The sequence below is a fragment of the Palaemon carinicauda genome, chromosome 2 (genome assembly GCF_036898095.1).
Source record: "Palaemon carinicauda isolate YSFRI2023 chromosome 2, ASM3689809v2, whole genome shotgun sequence".
NCBI classification, from domain to species: Eukaryota; Metazoa; Arthropoda; class Malacostraca; order Decapoda; family Palaemonidae; genus Palaemon; species Palaemon carinicauda.
In genome coordinates, this window is record NC_090726.1 from 98257769 (window position 1) to 98282205 (window position 24437).

A 24437-nucleotide genomic window follows, 5' to 3' on the forward strand; every position below is an offset into this window, starting at 1 on the left:
TAACTGTTGGCAGTTTGCTGTGTGTGAGGCATATAAACGAAGAAGAAAGGCAGTGCAGTTTAACTGATAACTGTACTTGACTGACAGTTGTCTGTGTAACCTTGTAATATACACTTTTTTTCCTATTTGACAGCACTTCTGTTGCTGTACTGTATATTCATCACGTGTTGAAAAAGTGTCTACTGCTGTTGAGTTGAAGGGGAGGGATGCTGCCCTCCATATCATTAGCATCTTTTCGTGTCTGGTAGGTGCTAGAGTCATATCTCCTGGTAGTACTGTCTTTTCATAGAGTTCCTAGGATCTTTTTCCTTAGAGTGTCGTCGTGGTCAACCGGGAAACCACACAACTTCGTTTCTTTGCTTCTTGCCAGTCAGGATGGTGAGATCCAACCTTTTTATCCCCTATATGGACTATGTCCTAGAGAACCAATTGATAGCTCTACATACATGACTGTTATCATTTCTTTTCCCGTGGATAGACTGTGCTACCCCAGGAGGAAGACGACACTTAGAGATGACAAGACAACACAATTGACACCTGAGAGGGCTCCTTCATCTCGCCACACACTGTCGGTCAGGATGGAGGGCTCTGCCTTTTTATTATCAGTATGACATGCTAGGCTACAACCCTAGTTGGAAACACAGGATGCCGTAAGCCCAAAGGCTCCAACAGGGAACAATAGGCCAGTAAGGAAAGGGAATACGGAAATAAACTACAAGAAAAGTAATGAGCAATACAAATTAAAATTAAAGAATAGTATCAACATTAAATTAGATACTTCATATATAATCTATCATCATCATCATCCCCTCCTACACCTATTGATGCAAAGGGCCTCGGTTAGATTTTGCCAGTCGTTTCTATCTTGAGCTTTCAATTCAATACTTCTCCATTCATCATCTCCTACTTCTTGCTTTATAGTCCTCAGCTATGTAGGCCTAGGTCTTCCAACTCTTCTAGTGCCTTGTGGAGCCTAGGTGAATGTTTGATGAACTAATCTCTTTTGGGGAGTGCGAAGACCATGTTCAAACCATTTCCATGTATCCCTCATCATGATCTCATCCACATATGGCGCTCGGGTAATCTTTCTTATAGTTCCATTTCTAATTCTGACCTGCCATTTAACTCCCAATATCCATCTGAGGGTATTGTTCTCAAATTTACTAAATCTATTGGAGATTGTTTCATTGTCATACCATGATTCATGTCCATATAGTAACACTGATCTCACTAAACTGATATATACAGTAGTCTGATTTTTATATGTAATTTCAGGTGATTTGATTTACAAATTTAACATAACCTAGCCATTGTCTGATTTTCTTTTTTCAATCTTTCACTAAACTCTAATTCTAAGGACCCTGTATTGGAGATCATAGTTCCTAAATACTTGAATAATTTCACCTGATTAATCCTTTCTCCTTCCAATATTATTTCATTTTCCATGGCATACTCCGTTCTCATCCAACCATGGAAGTACGTATCTGTATGCAATACAGGTACTCACACAATGCACACTTGTGCTCTTTTCTCACAAGAACCTATGGCACACACTGCTGATAGGAATAAGGGTCTTACACTTCTCATGCCTTCTTGGACCTCTCTAGCTTTTGGGAGAGAGATGAAAAAACTGCAAATTAAGTTATAACCTGTGGGAACACATTGGGAAACCCTACTTTGCAGCCGCTGTGTCTCATACCCAATGCAGTGCCCTCATAAAAAGGTGTGATCAATATACTTGGGTACTACTGACAGTCTCTGAGTACAGGAGGGCTATATGTACCAAGAGAAGTACTGTAATACCTTACCAAGTACCTAGAACAATTCTTGATTCAAGTACTATAGCACCTGTTTCGAGCATTCGGTCTCGTTTAAGATCGAGTTCGTTTTCTCTTAATCAGGAGAAAAGGCCCCTCACCAACCCAAGCAAGTTTGACTCTTAGTACATATAAAGTGAATGGTTATGTATCGGAAGTTGTTACTTTCCCTAGAATACATTTTGGTGTGTGACGTTCAGGTGTTCACCGCGCTTATTCAACGCTACGCAATTGAACACTTCACGTAGTGAAGTTTGGGTGTTCACCACTACAAAATTAGATACTTCACATGGCTAAGTTCAGGTGTTCACCGATCTTGTTCGACTATATGTTTGGACATTTCCCATAAGTTCCTCAGTCACTTTCGGGTCACAGAACTTCTGGCACCTGCTTCCTTCCTGCTCTTCTGTTACACAGTGCAGGTATACATCGACTTGCGTTGTTTCGAGTTGTCTTTTCCAAATTTACATCGGTTGTCAAAAATAATACATAGAAAAATAAAAATCCACTTTTGTGTCATAATATCACTGGAATACCGTTAAAAGAACACAAAACATGTTACTTTACTATGAATAAAAACTAAAAGATATAAAATCATGTGAAAATACATATTTTTAATGAAAATGTTTACATAAATAACATAAATCATAGCGAACGAACTATGAAAACAGCTGTGACTGGTTACGATTAATTTACCCTTTGCCTACATATACACCGAATAGTCTGGCATATTCTTTACAGATTCTCCTGTCCTCATACACCTGACAAAACTGAGATTACCAAACAATTCTTCTTCACCCAAGGGATTAACTACTGCAATGTAATTGTTCAGTGGCTGCTTTCCTCTTGGGAAGGGTAGAAGAGACTCTTTAGCTATGGTAAGCAGCTCTTCTAGGAGAAGGACACTTCAAAATCAAACCATTGTTCTTGAGTCAAAGGTAGTGCTATAGCCTCTGTACCATGATCTTCCACTGTCTTGGATTAGAGTTCTTTTGCTTGAAGGTACACTCTGGCACATTATTCTATCTAAGTTCTCTCTCTTGTTTTGTTAAATTTTTTTAGCTTACATTGGAATGTTTATTTAGATGATGTTGCTGTTCTTAAAATATTTGATTTTTCCTTGTTTCCTTTCCTCACTGAGCTATTTTCCTTGTTGGGGCCCCTGGGCTTATAGCATCCTGCTTTTCCAACTTGGGTTGTAGCTTAGCGAGTAATAATAAAAATAATAATTAGAGGTCTTTAAAAGCTCTTTTTGCCTCGCTTTCACCTTCACTTTTTGACGGCCTTTTTAAAAGGAACCTATCTAGGGATGTTTGCTTTTGTATCCCCTTCAAATTGTTGCGAAAATGACGCACGCCTGTGTCGTCACAATAGGCTAACGCATGACCACTCAGCAACTTGTCCAGGTGCCTCTTTTCCATAAAATTAGAAAACTCCTGCCACTTCGCTAACATGTCTTTGATTTCTGCCGTAGAAAGGCGGCCCTCGTCTTCCACCTCATCGCTACTGAGCTCCTGCAACACCTTCGAATGTTGCATCTCCTGGAGCTCTATCAATTCCTGTGTCGTGAGCTCTTCTTGATGCTCTTCAACATGGTCGTTCATGTCTTCCTTGTCTACCTCCAGCCCCATGGACTTTCCAAGAGACACGGTTTCATCCATCACAATAGGTTCAGGGTCATCGAACCCTTCAAAGTCCCTTTCAGCGACAGAAGCTGGCCACAATTTCTTCCATGCTGAATTAAGAGTTCTTCTTGTGAAACCCTGCCATGCATCGTCAATAATTTTTAAGCAATGGACGATATTGAAATATTCCATGAAGGGTGAGATCGGTGTTGTCTGTGATATCAAAGCTTTTCTTGAACAAATGCTCTGTGTACAGTTTTTGGAACTTTGAAATAACTTGTTGGTCCATGGGCTGGAGGAGTGGGGTGGTGTTGGGTGGGAGATAAAGGACCTTGATGAACCTGAACTCATCAAGAATGTCCTCTTCGAGACCAGGAGGGGGACCAGGGGCTTTGTCGAGGACCAGGAGACATTTCATTGGCAGGTTTTTCTTGGCCAAACATATTTTGACTGCCGAACCAAAGCACAGATTACCCCATTCTGTAAAGAAATGCCGCGTAACCCAAGCCTTAGCATTAGCGCGCCACATCACTTGCAGTTTTTCTTTCAAGATCTTTTGGCTCTTGAAAGCATGTGGGTTTTCCGAGTGGTACACCAGCAGTTGCTTGACCTCTGGCATTGGCACACAAGGCTAGAGTTAACCGGTCTTTCATGGGTTTATGGCCCGGTAGTCTCTTCTCCTCTGCCGTGATGAATGTCCTCCTGGGCATCTTCTTCCAGAAAAGGTCAGTTTCATCACAGTTTAAGACTTGTTGGGAGATGAAGCCATGTTGGGCGATAACCGAGGCAAAGGTTGTGACGAAGTCTGCCGCGGCTTTCGAGCCGGAACTTGCTGCTTCCCCATGCCTCATAACCGAGTGTATCCCAGTCCATTTTTTAAAGTTATCCAACCAGCCATGGCTGGCTTTGAAGGTTTCCGCTGGTGTTGAAGTCTCCCCTCTCTCGGCTGCTTGCTTCCCTTTCAAGTCATCATAGATTCTGCTGGCCTTTTCACATATGATCGTCTCGGTCATGATATCTCCCGCCAACTGTTTCTCCTTTATCCATAATAAAAGAAGCCTCTACATCGCGTCGTGAATATCACTGCGCAGCTTAGAAAGGATGGTTACTCCTTTGGAAGGCTTGGTGCTCTTTATAGCATCCTTCTTCTTGAGGATGGTACATATTGTCGATGGACTCCTCTCATATTGGCGCGCCAGCTCAGTCACTCTTACGCCATTCTCATGTTTTTTTATTATTTCATGCTTCACCTCTATTGTCATCATACGCTTTTCTTTTCACTACCCTTGTTTGGATTCGCTTGCTTTGGACCCATTGCTCATTGCTTATTCACTTAATTCTGCACTGATTAACGCAAAAAAACACGTAAAAAGATTAAACACTATGGCCGATGCTCGGAGATAAACTTTATGCGATGGAGATCCGACGGGAAAGACAGAGCGATGCTGTCCTAGTGAGAAGCCTCTCACACACTCGGCCACCTAGTGGCCGCATACGGAACTTCCTTGTTTTTCAAATTTTTCTTGTATCTCAGGACAAAAATTTGCTCGGAACTCTCCTCGTATCTCAAATTTTTCGTATGTTGGGACACTCTTATCTCAAGGTATTACAGTACTCCTTTATCTGGATGATTGGCTGATCTGGTAGACTTGTTGGAGACCCTACACGGAGACATGCTTCTTGAGGTTTGCTACAATCTGGGCAGTGGCGGTTCATAGCTAAAATTACTAGGGGTGCTTCGCCAGGAAAAAAATTTATCCTGTTATAATGAAACAAACTGCTATAAGAAAATTTATTCAGAAACTTTATAGAATCCTTAAAGAACAAAATCGAACAATTCTTACTTACTATAACCTAAACTTTTAATGTTCAAACTTTATCCCTTCATTTAATAAAGAAATCCATTCTTTTTGTTTCATTTGTGCAAAAAGATCTATTATTTTCTCCTTGATCTCTGAATGACTATTGATGAATTTTTTCTCATTTGGAAGCATTGCAAGTGCAAAAGTCTTTTCAAATTCATAAGGGTCAGTGGAGATTTTATTATGGTTTTCAGTGTTGAAAAGTAGTATTCTACCTCGGATGAAGTCATGAGAATTGTCAGGAGAATCAAAAAAATGTTATAGAAACTGAAAAAATTAATAGAAACTATAAAAGAATAGCTGGAAGCAGGATAATAATCTAATTCTACATACATTTTATACATTTCAGAATATGATTGTGTTTTCTAGCAAAACACCTGTGGAGTAGAAAAAAATAACTACATTTCACAGACACACCAACGTCGGCACTGCGGGAGTGACAGGCTCTCTCTCCCTCTCAGCCGCCCGTGCAGCACCCTGTGACATGCGCACAGCAGCCAAACACCACACATCTGGAACTGTGAAGTGCACAGTTCCATAAAAAGATTCTTTTATTTATTTTTTCATAAAATGAAGAATGGCTCCTGACATTAATCTTATGGATTATGTATTGTATAAGTTTAAAGATTAGAATTAAAGAAAAAATCATTATATTGAATATTACCAATAAAATTAAATAGAATTATGGGGTGCTGCAGTTCCACAGTACCTCTACATGAGCTGCCACTGAATCAGGTCATGGTAAATCTTGAGAAGTCATCCCTGCAGCCCAAATAGAACCTGGTATAACTAGGAATGCACATAGACACCCAATTAGGAAAGATTTTTTCATCTCTTAGCAGAATCAAAAGGTTTAAAGATGTGGCTTGACCCTATCTCTTACGGAGCTCACTGCCGGCCCACCAGTGGCAACGTCCGTTGGGACACCTGGCGTCCTTGGACCGCATAGTCCCCAACGGTTGCCTCCGCATTCAATCACTTTAATGGCAACTGAAGATCCTATAGTCTTAGTGGAGGGATCCTCCGGAAGCATGCATTCCATTAGGATCAGAGCAGAAGAAACACATGCAAGACTCCAACCTTCTCCAAAGGATAGATGTTTCTCTTATGGATTTGATGCACTCCATGGATGCATCAAAAGGATGGAGGACTCACCTGCAATAACACATGGCCTCGGGCTGTGGTCCAACTCCGCTCAGCAATGCCACATAAACCTCCTAGAGTTGAAGGCAGCCTTTCTAGCCCTTCAGTACTCAGTAGTGTTGATGAGTGACAACACGACCATAGTGGCATACTTAAACAAGGAGGTACCTGCTCATAACAGCTCTGCCATCTAGCCATTGAGATTCTAAGATGGACAGAAGACAAACATCTCTGTCGGCCCAGTTCATCCCAGGCAAAAACAACATCCTGGCTCACAGTGTAAGAAGGAAAACTCATAGTCTTTGGATCCTCATATAGTATTCTAAGTTCTTATATTCTAGGTTTTGCCACTGATAGATGTGTTCGCAATGTTTCTCAGTCAAAAAGTGCCGATATACTGCTCCACAGTACCAGGTCTGCAGCCAGTGTTCCAGGATGCCTTCCAACATCTTTGGCATAACCTAGACATCTATTTGTTCTCCCCATTCTGTGTGATCAGGAGGCTCCTCAACAAGGTGAGATCCTCTTTCAACTTATTATTGACGCTTGTAGCTCTGCTATGGCAACACGCAGAGTGGTACTTGGACATAGATTCCAAGGGAGTTAACCCCCTCATAAGACCTTCTACGTCAACCTCATGCAAAGATTTATCACAGTTACATCCTTATGACTTCATGCCTGGAGGTAATCCAGCTTTTCCTCACTCAAAGAGGGTTTGTGGGCAAAATTAATTCCTGGACACCTCAGGAGATCTTCTATCACAGTCTGTCAGGTGAAGTTGGCAATCTTTTGTGTTTGATGTTTTAGAGGGAGTGTCTCTCAAATTGGAGCCACCATACTATTAATTGCTGAGTGTTTGTTGTATCTCTGAGAGGAAAATCTCTGCTCAGTCTCGGCGGTGAAAAGCTATCACTCGGACTTTCAATGTTAGAAATTTAGACTGAAAGTGGTTGGTATTTCCTCTTCGGCAGAATTATCTATACTCGTACGAAGCTTTGAGACGACCTTCCCTGCCATTACCTGAAAACGTGACACACAGGTCCCTAGACATGTTCTCTCCAGGCCTTGTGGTGGCCGCTCAGCAAGTGGTCTAGGTTGCTTAGCTCCCTTAGAGACCAGTTAGTAGTCGGTCATGGGCAGAGGTTACAGTATTAGACGGGTGACTGTAAAGGAATGACTGGCCTTTTATTTTCTTCTTCTCCTCTCCTGGGGTACAGCATCCAAGGCCCTGCTACGCATCTCCCATTGACAGTTGGTAAGCCCTATTTTGTAAGTTGCCCGAATGTGTCACTGTTTATATACGAATGTTTATTCCGTAACTGGAATACAAACCTACACTATTTATAGGGGTATTACTTTTAACTCAGCTGAAAGGACAAGCCATTATAATTAGCAAGGGTTAACTACCCATCCCGCTTGTTAGAGGGGGTGTAGGGGGTTAGTTAGCTACCCCCTTTACTCACACTCCTGTAACTGTGTTTCACTCTGCTTTTGGCTCGGATGGTGAACAGTTGTTGCCGCTCTTCATCCTCGTATTTTTGGACTGCCATTCTGAGGGCCGCATCTGCCGTAGTTTTATAACTACCGAGGACACACAACCTTAGCCTTTGTCCGGCCTGCAGAGGTCAACGGTGTGATCAGTTGAACAAGTGTAATGAGTGTCTGGAGTGGTGTGCCTCCCAGTGGGAAAGGTTTAGGTGACGGCGTAAGAAGAAGTCTAAGCGGAACTCTTCTCCTTCGAAGGTTACTTCAGTGTAGAAGACACCCAAGGCTTCTTCTTCCACTTCCCGATCTTCCTCCAATGCTCCTGTTCGTTCGGTCTCCTACAGGGGACCATTGAGCAGTAGCGTAGGCCGCTTAACTCATGGACAACATTGGTCCTCGAGAGATGGTGTTGCTTCCCCTAGCGAAGTGTCCCCGTCTCTTCCCCCGTGGGGTCTATGTCACTTTCTCCTTTGTTCCAGGTTAGTCGTCCTTGGGGTTACTGGGTCCGCTCTCCAAGGAGACCCTACTGCAGATGCTGCACCAGGGACTGGCTTGCAGCGTTCGTCGAATTTGGAGGTGGATCCTCTGTCACTCGTCGCGGAAGACTCGTTTGCTACCCTGCCTGCTGAGGTTCCTGCCTCTTCTGCTTCTTCCGCCATTGCCAAAGACTACGCTTCCCCCCTTGCCAACCATCCCTGGGGGGGGGGGGAAGCAAAGTCCTAGGTATGTCTCTCCTGTGAGTGTTTCTCCCTCCTGAGGGAGTTCACTCATAGAGGCTCCTCTTTGGAGGACTGCTGCTGACGGTTAGCTTGCTGATCCACCAGCTCCCATGAGGTGTCATCGTAGTCGTAGACCCCGTCGTGCTCGCCCAACTCTTTGCCTTAGAGGTGCTCCTTCTCCGTCAGTGAAAAGATGCCTGTTTGGCTCATCAACCTTGTCCACGCAGCCCTCGGAGGAGGAGGAGCCTTCTCGGCCAACGTCTCCTGGTTCCTGACCTTCACCTACCTTCGGACCTTCTCCTGCCAACTCTGCTGTTTTGGCATCGAACTTCGGTTCATGACTCCCAGCCAAAGGATCACTCGTGATCCCCTTCAGAGGATGTTCGTCCTTCTGAAGGACACATCCCATTGCCTGACCATCATTCAGATGCTCGTCAGCCATCGTCTCGCCAACCTCCTGCTGTCTCCTGATTCCCAACATCCTATCACTTGTCGATCACCTACTTGTCAATCTCCTACTCGTCAATCACTTGCTCACTGAATTGCTTGCCCGTCACGATGACCGTGTTCAGTGTTCGTCTACCGGCAATCTCCTTCCATTTCCTCAGCACCGTTCCCCAAAGGAACGCGTCGTGTCGAAATGGTGTTCGCCGGCTTCGTTTCTGCCTCCCACCTCCCTACCTCTGATAAAACGCTTACAGAGATGTATGCAGTAAGCGCTTGTCAACGCTTTCCTTAGTATCAGCGTTCGCCACGTCAGCCTTCACCTTAGCATTAGCGTTAGCCCACAGGTCAGCAATCAGTGCTGCACCAATATTCAACGCGTCAGTCATTGCCTCCGCATCAGCGTTCCCCAACACGTCAGTGTTCCCCCTAGTCTCCGACACTCTCCACTGCATCAGCACTCTCAATCGAGGGAATACTACGCTCCCCAACACGTTGACGCTCACCACCGCTGAGGCATTCAATGATGCTTTAGCAACCCATGTTTGCTCAACAATCACAACCAAAGATGAGAGACAGCAGCTATCATCTTCTATCGACTTCTAAGAAGTTACAGCAGGCCCAAAAAGACACTGGTAAGTGATCGTGGGGGGAAAAAAACTGGACGGGACAGGTAGGTCATCGCCTTCCAGGTCATCAGCCCTCTCTCTAAGGAAGGGTAAAGTTGTTCTTTACAAGTCACCGCCACCCCAATCTCCTCCCCACAAACACATAACGCGACTGCCGAGAAAGGATGGAAAGGACATTCCAGGGAATTAAAAATCCCGCCAAAAATCTTCAGTGCCGGGTAGACTACTCAAAGAGAACTTTCAGCTTCCTTCCCTTCAGGGGATCTCTTAGACAGCACCAGCGTCAGTAGACAGCCCTTGTTCTGAGCCGCAGGCTTTTGAACCTACCCTTTCTGCTTGCACCTCAGAAGCTTCTGAGTACCTTCAGCGACCTTCAGTTGTGGCAGATGCACGGCAAGAGACCAAGGCCGTCTCCCATCTGAAGAGGAAAAGAGAGTTCCAGAGATCGATATTATTATTATAATTATTATTATTACTAATAGCTAAGCTACAACCCTAGTTGGAAAAGCAAGATGCTATAAGCCCAAGGGCTCCAACCGGGAAAAGTAGCCCAGTGAGGAAAGGAAACAAGGAAAAATAAAATATTTTAAGAACAAAAACACCACCAAAATAAATATTTTCTATATAAACTTTGAAAACTTTAACACAAGAGGAAGAGAAATAAGAAAGAATAGTGTGCCCAAGTGTACCCTTAAGCAAGAAAACTCTAACCTAAGACATTGGAAGACCATGGTACAGAGGCTATGGCACTACCCAAGACTAGAGAACAATGGTTTGATTTTGGAGTGCCCTTCTCCTTGCCTAGAAGAGCTGCTTACTATAGCTAAAGTCTCTCTTCTACCCTTACCAAGAGGAAAGTGGTCACTGAACAATTACAGTGCAGTAGTTAACCCCTTGGATGAAGGGGAATTGTTTGGTAATGTCAGTGTTATCAGGTAAATGAGGACAGAGGAGAATTTGTAAGGAATAGGCCAGACTATTCGGTGTATGTGGACAGAGGAGATTTTGTAAGGAATAGGCCAGACTATTCGATGTATGTGTAGGCAAAGGAAAAATGAACCGTAACCAAAGAGAAGGGTGCAATGTAGTACTGTCTGGCCAGTCAAAGGACCCCATAACTCTGGCGGTAGTATCTCAACTGGTGGCTGGTGCCCTAGCCAACCTACTACCTACATCAAAGATGAATCTGACTCCAATTAGGCTGTCAATGGTAAGGTCAAACCTTTCTGGTTCTCCTTCCCTGAAATCTCCTAGCTCTTCTTCACCTCCGCCATGGGAGTTATTGAGGAGCCCGTTCCAATCTCCCCCCCTTCCAACTTTAGAAGACCAAGTGCCCCGAGACATTAGTGTCATGTCCACTGATGTTTCCTGGAAGTCCATGCCTTCTATGCTGGAAATCTATCTTACTCCATGTAAGGAGTCTAAGGACTCCAAGACGATACCCTAGTCCTCCTCGAGGACCTTCGGACAAACCCGCAGAGGGGATCAGAACAGTCAGCTACCTTAGAAAAGACTGCGACCCACCTCGAGACGAGTTCCCGGCATTGGAGAATGGAGACTTTGCTGCCAGCCCCGCTCTGGAAGGAGAACAGAAGGGAGTCAGAATGCGCCCTCTAGCATGTTCTCACTTTGATGAGGGCCCTCAACGTGATGTCGGACCCAGAGATGGCTCCTCGGGAGGGCAAAGACACGGTCTTAGACCGTTGTTTGGCTCTCAGAAGCCCTCTATGTCCAGTGCAGCTCTACTCTGGTCTCAGGGCCGGAAGAGCGCCCGACGTAAGATCGCCGCCCAGCTCTCTGAGTTCTCCTCCTCCTGGCATGCAGGTTCATTTGCCAAGCTTCTCCCTCCTTTTGTTCAGCATAGGAGGTATTATGAGGTCTTGGACGAGTCTCGACAGCTCATCCTCTTCACCATTCTCTGGAACTGACATAAGGTTCTTGGCGGCGGAGATCCTTAGCCCGGAAAAGTTTGCGAAGTATGGCTGGATCTATGTTAGCATCCTTGGAAATCCTGGTACGGACTGAGGACTTTCCGAAGAAAGTATCAGGAAGGCGATGGAAACCTTCCTCCTCTTGGGTACTCGGACCATCGAGGTCCTGGCCCACCAAGTGGCGAACTTGTGGGCCAACATCATCCTCAAGCGCAGGACTCTGTATCCAAGAGGCTCCATCTCCAAGTCCCTAATGCCTAGATGTCAGGGCTCAGGAACTCATCTCTAGAAGGTTCCTCTTTGTTCAAGCCTAGGGGCAGGCATGTAGAGAGGTGGAGAAAGTCTCATCAGGAATCTCTCCTCCATAGGGCCTTAACATCCCAGCCCTACAGACCGCCAGCTCTTCCACAGCCCAACCAACCCAAATCCTCGACAAGCAAATTGGTAGCGAAGAAAGTGGTGTCTAAGGAACCCTTTCCATCCAAGGATAAGAAAGGCTCAAAGTCCTCCAGGTGAGGAAAACATCTTAGAGGAAGTGGATGTGGCCACAAATGCTAGGATAGACAATCTCCCTGCTCGTCCACTGGTAGGGGGATGCGTGCAAAGCTGCTGGGACAGGTGGAAGCAGCTTTGGGCTGATCCCTGGACAATCTCCGTGATTCGTTCAGGGTATCACATCCCATTCATGACATCTCTCCCTCCCATGATCAAGGATCCAGCGACAATAAACTCCTTTGCGATGGGATCAGCAAAGGGACTAGCCCTTCAGGCAGAAGTCCAGACCATGTTGGAGAAGGGCGCTCTCCAGGAGATCCTCGACCACTCCCCAGGCTTCCTCAGTCGACCCTTTTCTTGTGAAAAAGGTATCTGGAGGCTGGAGACCAATCGTTGACCTCGGCTCTGAATAAGTTTGTCAAACAGACTTCGTTCAGGATGGAGACGGCAGACACGGTCAGACAAGCGGTAAGACCACAGGACTGCATGTGTACTCTGAACCTTAAGGATGCATACTTCCATATCCCAATCCATCCGTCTTCAAGGAAGTATCTAAGATTCAGCTTAGACAAAAGGAAATACCAGTTCAGGGTACTGTGCTTCAGTCTTTCCACAGCACCCCAAGTCTTCACCAGAGTGTTCGCCCTAGTATCATCCTGGGCTCACAGGATCGGCATCCATCTCCTCCCACTCAGAGACTGGTATACTGTACCTGGGATTGATTTTAGACACCAATCTCTATAAAGCCTTCCCATCACACAACAGGATAATGAGGCTGAGAAAGGGCACATAAATTCCTAAATTTATACCAAAGCTGGAAAACTTTTTTTGCGTTTAATCCACAATAGCAAACTGCCGCTAATGACAGAATGATAATTTACGATAATTCTAAACTATTACGAAAGATAATTGTCCTTTCCATATCCAAAATACTTTTCCTAACCTCAGTTATAAGTCAACTTTTACCCACCTTAATAATGGAACCATATGCAAAAAAGGTAAAAGAAGAAGAAAGTACTAGGCCGATTTTTAAATTCATCGAACAGTTAGGTTACCGCTATAACGTTCGATGTGACAGAGAGAGAGAGAGAGAGAGAGAGAGAGAGAGAGGGTTTTAAATGTACTAAACAATATATATGATAGGTTATAACACATTGGTGCTTATGTAATATTAACTGTATAGATGGTTTGAATAAGTTAAGAAATGGTATAAACAATTCTTTGTTACTGTATTCGTACGCGCATATTCTTGAGAGCGGAAGCTAGACATCAGCTGATGTGATCACAGCCAAAAGTAAAACAAAAAGAAGTCAGCAATACTCGATTTTTTAAACACACCCGAAATTTAAAAACAAAGTACATGTTTTATTAAAGCGCAATTGACTATCTAAAGAGTAAAGATTTTCTGGAATAAAATGGTGTTTCTTAAAAAAAAGTGGTTTGCTGACAAAATCAGATACCGTATTTTAAGCTATGATTGAAATTGATGTATACACCGTATAATTTTTTCGTTTCGTATTTAATTGACACTTTAAGAAAACCGATTTTGGTTTCTTCATCTATTTGTAAGTATTGTATAACAAAAGAGAGAGAGAGAGAGAGAGAGAGAGAGAGAGAGAGAGAGAGAGAGAGAGAGAGAGAGAGAGAGAGAGAATCAGCTGTTGTAATCGAATGCTGTGTTTTTGTTTCGTGTACCTCCTGAAACGAGGAATTGATCGCCACAACTAACATTAGTCATGTTAATTTCATTCTTAAACTCAAGTTGCCATATGTGAACTAAGGTTTTATTTCTTACGGAGAGAGAGAGAGAGAGAGAGAGAGAGAGAGAGAGAGAGAGAGAGAGAGAGAGAGAGAGAGAGAGAGAGAGAGAGAGAGAAATTTTACCGTCTACTCTACAAAACCAATCTTTGCAAATCAAATGTATACTGTTTAAAATATGACAAAATATTGCCGACTCGTTACCGAAGTTTAGGCTATTCACTGCCGATAAACGAACCCAGTCTAATCGTGAAAACCTTGAACGCCCGAAGGGAAAAATAAGGCTTTTATATATACTGTACTAAACAAAAATAATGCTTTAATATACCATCATTAACACTACCATTACAATTATCGTAAGGTTGGAGAAAGATTAAGATTGCCGAGAACGTAACCACAATTCTGTTTACATTTTGTCAGCTGGAATCGCACAGTTAACAGTTGATTTCATGGTTGATGTGGAATTTTATCCTTAAATAGGCTATTCATTATGAAATTATGTTAAGATGTAATGTTAATATTGTTTTGTAACATTTATTATAAATCACCGTATTTAGGGCTACCAATATACTTAGAAAGACAATAGATTTGATACATTTTGTAGTGCTTGACTCGCAGACTTTGAACAGCTTCGCAAATATAGAAAATTTATTTTTGAAAAATAGCGATCGCAGAAAAGGGGAATCGTATAATTCGAACACGCATAATTCGGGACCGTACTATATATGTACTGTATGTTTATTATATTTTTTTTTTTATGGCATGGATATTTCTACATCTGTTATTGCCGCTTGGGCAACATCCGGTATTGCTGCCTGCTTTGATGAATGGGAAAGGTGTCACGGTTGTGAGGTGTTTGTGCTCAAAGCTATATGTGAAAGTATTGGATGATCTCAGCCATCCCGAAGATGATTTGGACCTTTTAGGCGGAACTATTCTCAAGCGTTGGGTCTTTGGAAACCAGGGGAATCCAATGCTTGTGGTAGGACTCTCGGCTTTTGGCCGGAAGCCCGTCATTACAGATATGGAGAGGATGATTCCATAGTTTCTTGGTCTCAGTCCTAACAGGCGGGTTCAGCTTACACCCGTGCCTCTATATCTGTTTTGATGCTATCCTTCGGGTAGGGTATGGAGTGGACCATCTGGGAAGTATACTCTCACTGTGCCGGTAGTGGAGAGTGCAAGTTTCCTTCCCAACATGTGATGCCTTAATGTTCTCAAGCAGGTAAATCAAACTATTCAAAATATCACTCTTCTCTTTTCTTCATTCTAATGGATTCTTGTGACAACAACCCCATCTCCCCTGGATATGCTGACTCGCCCTCGGCACTGTTGACGACCTCTGGCAATTCATTTAACGAAAATTCTGTTGACGACGTAGGAACTTAAAAGGACTATTCTTTAAACATTCAAAAAAAGGGTAATTTGGGCAACACAGAAAAGGGATTTTGACGTAGGAAAAAATCTATTTCTGGGCGAAAGACCCGTGCTGCCCAGTGAAATGCTCCTTTAGCACCATTTCTAAGGTATATAACTGCTATATATTACCAGAGAAAAAATTGCATAGGGATGCCAGGTTGAACCCAGCTCGCTCACCTATATAAGGTGTTGATATAATACTGGGGCGTGATAATTCACAACCAGAGGCCTCGCACCATTTAGATATCTCCTGTCAAAATCCCCGAACAGCGAGGTGCCGTTCAACATCCTACTACTACTAGCAATCCCACGCCAGTGACGACACTCCTTTTTTAGCACGCAACTTGCTAGCCGTATTTTGCCTTAGTGTGTGAATTTCGCTGGTTTTTTTCTGGATTTACCTCAAGATGTCCGACTCCACTGTCACTACATCTAAGTTAAGTACCAGATCTATGAGTTTTGAGATTTTGGAGGGGGCCTTGTCCCTTTTTGTCACTCCTTATAGCACCCCAGATTGGGGCCCAATTAGGGAGGGACGGGTGGGTTCACTGGGCGGCACGGGTCTCTCGCCCAGTAATAGATTTTTCCTACGTCAAAATCCTTTTTCTGGGCTCCGACCCGTGCCGCTCAGTGAAATCGTACCAGAGAATGGGGACCCAATATGGCTAACTACCTGAAGGGAATAACACAAAATTAACATAGCTGATGAATTTTAATATAAAAAAAGAGGGATGTGGAAACCCGTAAAATAGATCAACATGTAAATGACAGTGATAATTAGACATGGTACATAATCAAAATGAAACCCGTAGGGAAAAATCAACAGGTATGAATAATGATAATACAGCTTGGTAATCAAAAATGCAAAGTAAAGCATTCAATCATAGATATAAATAATTAACATGACAAAAGAAGATCAGCTGGGGGATTTCAAGAACAAGTGAAATCAACATAATTCGTGAAATTGATCAATTAAATAATAAAATAATGCATCATGGTAAACAAAACATGTAGGAACAACAGGTAAGCCAGGCAGGAGGGAAAGAGGACAGAGCAATACGTTGTGATTAGGACTCGGTACTTTCGGGAGGAACTATATTCCCTGCAGCTACTGTGGCAAATCTAAGAGCTTCTAAAGGTTTTAGGTTGTGGCACTTGAAAACTTTAGGGGACTTCCAACCCGTATATTTTGAGAGCTCATCAAATTTCATATGGTGGAAAAAATTAATTGAGGTAGCCACAGCTTGAATATCATGGACATGTGGGAATGATTCAGGATTAGCTTGTTTAATAAAATAAAGAATTTGTTGCCTGATTCCCTTAAGGGTAATAGTTCCTCCGTGCTCTCTAATAAATAAGAGCCCTATGGTTGTAGTGGAAGTTCTACTTAAGTAGGACTTCAGGGTGGTAACTGGACACAGGGATGGATCCCTAGGAAGGGGAACAATCTTCCAGGGGGACCACCTGTTTTGGGGGTCCTCATTTTTAGCCAGGAACACCTTGTTAGGGGAGAGAAGGACCTCACCTGAAGAGAGAAACTCTATATGATCTGGGTCTCGAGATAAGGCTGACAATTCTGAGATTCTGGAGCCAGAGGCGAGGCTCAAAAGAAAAAGTTATTTTCTTAATAATGCCATATAGTTACAGGATTCATTTGGAGTGTCAGAGGCTAGCTTAAGAACATTGTTCAAAAACCAGGAAACTGTGCTAGGGCGAGTGGAAGGTTTTAGTCTGGCACAAGCTCTCGGAATGGATGAGAAATATGAATCCGTTAAATCAATGTCAAAACCAATATGGAAGATCTTTTTCAAGGCCGACTTGATTGTAGTAATAGTACTGGCTGCCAGGCCTGATTCGAAGAGAGTTCTGAAGAATGTCACAGTTAGGTTCATTGTCATTTTCTCAACGTGGGAATCTTTCAAGAACTTAGCTAATTTCTTGACAGCTGAGTCATATTGACGGAGAGTAGATTCCCTTTTGTCAGATTCCAGGAAAATAGTATTCAAAGGATCGATGTTCGCACCTCGTTGGGCTGCGAACTTCATGAAGTCCATAAAGTTAGGGCATTCAGAATCCTTGAGGAAGCGAACACATTGCGAGTTTGTACTGTCTGTGTTAGCACCGGATTGGGAATCCGCCGGGGGCTGAGACCTAGTAGGCATCGGTAAGATCGATGGAGGTGGTGACGGCCCCACGGGGAAGTAAGGTCCGCACCTGCGAGACGGTAAGCATATGGAATTTGTCGCAACGAATGAAGAAATTTAAACGAGACAGGTCCAGGATTACCCTTCGTTTGTCTGAGCCTTTCTTTGGCACGCTGAACAAGCGTCCTTGAAATCTTAAGCGACGTATGCTTTGGATCGCATTCTTTTGTAGCAGATCGGTCGTGAAGGAACGTAGTTCTTCTGTTTGCAATTGGTAATAGCTGTTCGGTGTATCCAGCTCCACCCTAGTCCTTTGGAGATAATGCTGGAAACCCAATCGCTGAACTTCTAACGGTCTCGAAACAAATACAGTCTCCCTCCTACCTGCGTCTTCTCATTGGGTGGAGGATGATTTGGCTCCTCTGCTTCCACGGGAAGACTTGCCTCGGTGGTAACCCCTTCCGCTACCTCGGGCACGAAAGGCACCCCTGGAACCCCTGTGACACTGGTAGCCACGGAAGGAGCCCTGAGCTTCATAAATGGGGTTAAAGGCGGGGGAGAAGGAAGTCGAAGCGATCCGAGACTGAGGGACCAGGACATATTGTTATTGCTGTTGGCTCTTTGATGTAGAAGGCTGGGGACCTTGGGGAGCCGGTTGGACTGAGACCGGTTGAACCCTGAATTGGGAAGATTGGAAAGGCCTCAATCTCTTCCTACCTTGGATTGGGGTACCAGTAGGCTCATATTTCCTCTTTGGAACGGGGCCCCATCTAACTTTGAGGTTTTGGTTGGCCCTAGCTGCCTCGCTAAGGACCGAGTTAGCCAAATCCTCCGGGAAAAGATCCGGGCCCCAGACTGGAGTTTTGATGAGCCTATTAGGTTCGTGCCTAATGGTGGCTTCAGAGAGGACGTGTCGTCGACAACGGGTCTTGGCAATTGCAAAATCATAGGTGTTAGCCATGAAGTTTTGCTGTAACGACTTAGTGAGGGCCTTAAGGAGGTCCTTCTCGTTGTAAGTGGTGACGGTCAATTCTGAAAGGGTGACCGAATTGAGAGACCTGCCGAATCTGCACCTAGAATCAAATTCTAATTTAATAAGAGACTCCGGGAGTTTGGGAAGCCGTTCGCTGAACTGCGTCGAGGCACAGTCCGGGCTCAACTTACCTACTGAAAAGGTAGCTGGGTCATTCCGCCAACATTCACTGTCTCCCGGAAAGAGGAGGGAGGTTAAGTCGGTCTCCCTGAGTTGTGGTAAAGGCTTCTCGTCTTTAATAGCCTGGAAGACCGACTCCAAGATCTTGGTCGCACATGGTGTAGGGGTCTGGTCGTCGGCCCCAAACATAGTATACGGACTTTTGTAGGCCGTAAGCATTGTGTTCAAGCAGTCCCACTCATTGAACACTCGGACCAAGACAGACTGTGCCTGTTCCTTAGGAAAAATAACAGTTTCCTTTGGGACCTTATCTAAACGGATCAGAGCCTCTTCCGTGAGGCGAGCGTAGCCGGGGAAGGGGAATTCAAGACCCGGCGGGTAGAATTCATAATCCGTAAGAGGCCGTGTACCGAAACCCTCGATTGACAGCATACCCTTCAAGAAGGGGGCATGCAATGCTAACCTCCAGGGTTATTCTTATTGAAAAGAGGAAGCTTGGAGGCGTCGGGGATGGGGTATTTCTGTTGTGGTGGTGGTAGTCCCGAGCTCATGAGGCCTTGTACTAGGCTCTCCACAGAAGCTATCCTCTCATGCGATTGCTTCGTATGAGACGATAGCATCGACTCAAAACGAGCAAACAGTTTCTCAGAAAAATCCTCCATGTTGAATGATCCCGCCTGGGGGGTAACAGGTGCCGGAACGGAGACTACTCCTTGAGAGGTTGAGGGCACAGCAGTTGGGTCTTGAGAGACTCTGGTGGAGGAGGATGTAGCCTTCGAGGATGATGATCTCGAAGGCTTGTGGTCTTGGGAAGACTTGTGAGTTTTATACAAAGGCTTTCGATGAGCCTTCACTTTGGGGGGAACAGGTCGGGAGCTGAGATCAGTCCTGGTTGTCCCCGGAAAACCTAGAAAAGAAGATTGTTCGGAAGTAGAAGAGAAAGCCGGGCTAGGGAGAGGAATCCTAGCCCAGGAACCACCTGACTCACCTACGTCCCTACTTGCGTCGGGATCATCCAGAGCCATGGGTTCCACATCGAGGTGGAGGGTAGCGACGTCCTCAGTTAGGGAGCCGCCCGTCTCCCCTTGGTCCGGGGCCAGAAGAAGAGATTCACTGCTCTCGATGATCGGGTCCGCCAGCTCTTCGGGGACCGCAGCCGATGTTTTAGCATTGGGGTAGAGGTGGGAACACCATTCCTCAGAAAGGATATAAGGCTGTTTGGCCTTCACGTTGCGGGCGAACCCGCCAATCCAGATCTTGAGGGTAGCTCGGGCTGTGTCCTTTTCAAGCTGGGTGCTCTGAAAGAGAACAGACTATTAGCGAGGAATAAAAGTGCCAAAGAAAAAACGGAGAAGTCCAAGAACTTCGTAGGCACGTAAAAGGCATGCAGGAAGTCCAGAGGACTGTGGCCTTAAAATAATAAAAGATTAAAAGAGAACATTAAAATAAATTGTAACTCCCCACAAGTCTGTATTAATGTAAATGCACTCACCGAGTCAGATGTTAGAGTGGAGGCCAACTTGTAGCAGACTACACAATTGTCTGGATGCCAAACAGCTAGGTCATCCACTTGAAGAGAGCAGTGAGCGTGCGAACGACACACATCATGGCCGCAGGGTTGGTGGAGAACAGCGGCACATGCCGTCATCGCACAGCGGACAGTCTGTAAGATAAAAGATACATGAGTATCTTAAAGGAAAGCAATCCGGCCCCGGTGCTTAAATAATATAAAAGTTAATATCATGGTGATAAAGTTGAATGTATATAGCTATAGTTATCTTGAATGGAAGCAAATGAAGGGCACGGGGGGCCCGGGTGCTGCAATTCTATATATATACATCCAACACATGATAAAACTATTCATATAAATGCCTTAAATATATTGAATGAAGGCAAATAGGGGACCCCGGGGGGTCCGGGGGGCTAAATAAGTCATATATCAAATAAATGATAAAAACTATTCATATATAAATGTTGTAATAATTGAATGAAGGCAAAATAGGGGACTCCCGGGGGCCCCGGTGTTTAAAAAAATCAAATAACAGCTCTATTTGATTGTAAAATTATTAAATTATATTAATAAATTAAATTAAGTCAGACCGTAATCGTGATCATATCAAAGATGGAAGGCAAGGTCGAGAACTAGGATCGTATATAATAGATATATGTGACTAAAATATAAAGGGAATCTAAGTAATAATGTATAACGTTGGCTCCGGGGCTCAACTAAACAACTCGACCGAATGGTAATGAATAAAAGCTACTTCCGGGGATCCCATAATGAAAGTCTTTATACATATATATACAGTATATATCTATATGAGGTCCGTGAGGTGCGTGACACCAGAGAGGGGAAAGAGATCTTAAAAGGGTCCGTGACGTGCGGGACCGGGAGGGAGTAGTCCGTAGAAAACTTAATAAAATAAATAAAATAACATAACAAGGTACCACGGACCGAGCCGAAAACTTCCCGCCGATCGTTGGCCAAACGAGCGGCGGAAAGAAAACGACTACGACCGGGTAGAGTAGTGGAAAGAATAAGTAATGTACGTTAATGTATAATAATAGTATGCCTCACAGATCAACGGGAACCGCCCGTGCAAAGTGGATGCCCCCGGGAGGGGTACATAGCGCTATAAAGTAACTCAAACTCGATCGGGAGAAAGAGAAGGAGGGAACCCTGGGGTGGGGTATCGGCAGGAGGAGGCTAGGAGTGGGGCGATAGCAGGTATACCAACCTGCCAGACCCACGAGTGATATTATCACGCGGAAAGACTAATAACACTATAAAAAACATAACACATGGTAAATAAGATAGGAAGGCATGCTGGATGATAATAATAAAATCAGCTATACATCAATCGTAAAACAAACGAGGGAGCGAACAAGAGACATGAGAAAACCAAGCCTGACGGCGCTGGGAGTAGGCAGGGCTACCAACATAACACAGAGTCAGTGAAGTGCTAACAAAATGAAAACTAAAATGTAATATCTGACTCATGAAAGCCCCTCGAACTAATGCAAGCAAACGAATGACGTTAAAATGATAAGCAAGTCCGTGGCGTGCGAACGTAAATAATCCAAGAAATAATATGAGGAAAAGAACGCCGAAGGCGATCAGGCATGCCAACCTACCAAAAATACGCACATGTATATGAAATAACTGTTATCATAAAAACAGGACAAGATGAAATTAATACGGTGTGTGAACCGTGGCTATCCATAAGGTTCATAACGAGAAACAATCAGTATGAAGGACTTATTGAAAATCGTTAAGAACGAACGAGAGAGAGAGAGAGGAGGGAGCCGAGTGTCATGAGAGACCCAGCAAGGTCGTGAATAATAAAGCTGAATAATATAAACAAAAAGGGACAAGGCCCCCCTCCAAAATCTCAAAACTCATAGATCTGGTACTTAACTTAGATGTAGTGACAGTGGAGTCGGACATCTTGAGGTAAATCCAGAAAAAAACCAGCGAAATTCACACACTAAGGCAAAATACGGCTATCAAGTTGCGTGCTAAAAAAGGAGTGTCGTCACTGGCGTGGGATTGCTAGTAGTAGTAGGATGTTGAACGGCACCTCGCTGTTCGGGGATTTTGACAGGAGATATCTAAATGGTGCGAGGCCTCTGGTTGTGAATTATCACGCCCCAGTATTATATCGACACCTTATATAGGTGAGCGAGCTGGGTTCAACCTGGCATCCCTATGCAATTTTTTCTCTGGTTATATATAGCAGTTATATACCTTAGAAATGGTGCTTAAGGAGCATTTCACTGGGCGGCACGGGTCGGAGCCCAGAAAAACTGAATGTCCTGCACGTTACCCAAATCCCATTAGAAGCTAATCATGATGTGATGTGCTACATAAAATATTTGAGTGTTACGGATTAATAAAAGAAATTAGAATGAAACTTCAAGATGATAATAGGGATTCTTGGTTATCATTTAATTGTCATGAGGAAGCATTTAATGCAAGTCATAACATTGTTAATATTAAAGTACTGTAGGTAATATGAGTATTAAGGGTGCTCTGTGTGATGGGGCACCTAAAGATCTGGATGTCTACAGACCAGCAGACTGGGTTGATAAAGATATAGAGGTAGATATGCCATCCCAAAGAAAGCCAAAACCACCAATGTGGCTTCTTGCTCAATCTACAGGAGGTACGGAAATTTTTTTCAAGATATGCAAATTTCTTCAGAGGAAGGTAGGAATGATAGCACCTGGAGATATATCTCGATTCGGTAAGAAAAGTTACTTGATAAAGGCCAAGTCATTCACACAGTCTGTTATATTGTCCAATTTGAAGACAGTAAATGATGATATAAAATTGGACATCAAACCCCATCTAAACTTTAGCTATGGAGGGGGAGTGGTTTTCAATAGGGATCTATATGAATTTACCGAAGAGGAGATATTGGCTGTGTGTCCACTATCAGTGTGGAAAGTACATAAAGTACCTGGAACATCAATGATTGTTCTTACTTTCCAGGATGCTGATGTACCTTTCCACATAGACATAGAAAATTAAAGGATTAGAGTTCAACCTTTTAAGCAGAAGCCATTGCAATGTTATAATTGCTTTAATTTTGGGCATCCTTCCAAAGTTTGCAAGAATGATAAAATTTGTAATACTTGCTCCAATATTTACCATGGGGAATGTACACTTGAGGCAAGGTGCTTAAACTGCAACTCTAATCATAAATCTAATGATAGGAGCTGCCAGTTTATAAGTTAGAAGAGGCTGCCCTCAATAAATCAATTATTGAACATGTAAGTGTGAGGCATGCCGAGAGATTATTAAATAAATCTAGTACCTATGCAAAGACATTAAAAACAGGAGAGAAAGTTTCTTGGGAATCATCTCACCCACCTACTACTGTAGGTAGTTCTAGAAAAAGAATTCACCATCTATTGATAATGTGCTGCATAAGACAAGAATATCTCCTCCTAAAGATTTATCATTGAGTATCAACAAAAAGACATTGCCCTCCACTATCAAACCTTTGTCCCTCATTACAAAGGATAGTACTAAACTCTCCTTGCCTGATTTAATGGAGATTCCACCTGAAACCAAGTTATCAGATGAACCTGTAGTGGGGAAGGTACAAAAACCTGATAACTCACAACGTATTAATCGTAAAAGAGAGAGACCTCCATCTCTCTTACCCCCTTCCATAAGAAATATTAGAGTTATGACATCAAATAAATATGATGTTTTGTCTGTTGATATTTCCGATCAACCAGAAGACAATTTAAATAGATAAGAAATTCAAGTTGAGGTCCACCATCCACCTTAACAAATAGATCAAAAGGATACAAAGAAAAACTCAATCGTAAAACCCAACATAACAAGACCATCTCTGAAGAAACCTACAGGAAATAATGTTAGATTAAAAACTGCTAATGGGAAGACCTCATCCAAGATGTCTTCCAGAAATAATTCATAGTTTTCTCTGCCATTTTGCAATGGAACGGTCAGGGTTTAAGGGCGAAATTTGAAAAACTTAAGCTTCTAATTCATGAACATTCCCCCATAATTGTATGTCTACAGGAAAGTATGCTTGATGCTAACACTCCTAGTCCTCGAGAGTATGTTAGGTATAGAACACCATATAATCATCAAGCAGGGAGCCATGGCAGAAGTATCATGTACGTTTGTCGAGATGTTCCCCAAATACCTATGTCAATACATACAACCCTGCAGGCAGTGGTTGTACAAATTGATATAGGGAGAAAATATACGATATGCTCTCTGTACTTACCTCCAAATGATAATATTTTATATGATGATTTAGCATAGGTCATTC

The 24437-nt window shown here is 43.6% G+C and overlaps 1 protein-coding gene across 4 annotated transcripts in view; it reads left to right on the plus strand.

Annotated features, from left to right (window-relative positions):
- Positions 1 to 24437, plus strand: part of Pitslre (cyclin dependent kinase 11B pitslre) — a 769596-nt gene that overhangs the window by 566762 nt on the left and 178397 nt on the right. The window lies entirely within an intron of this gene.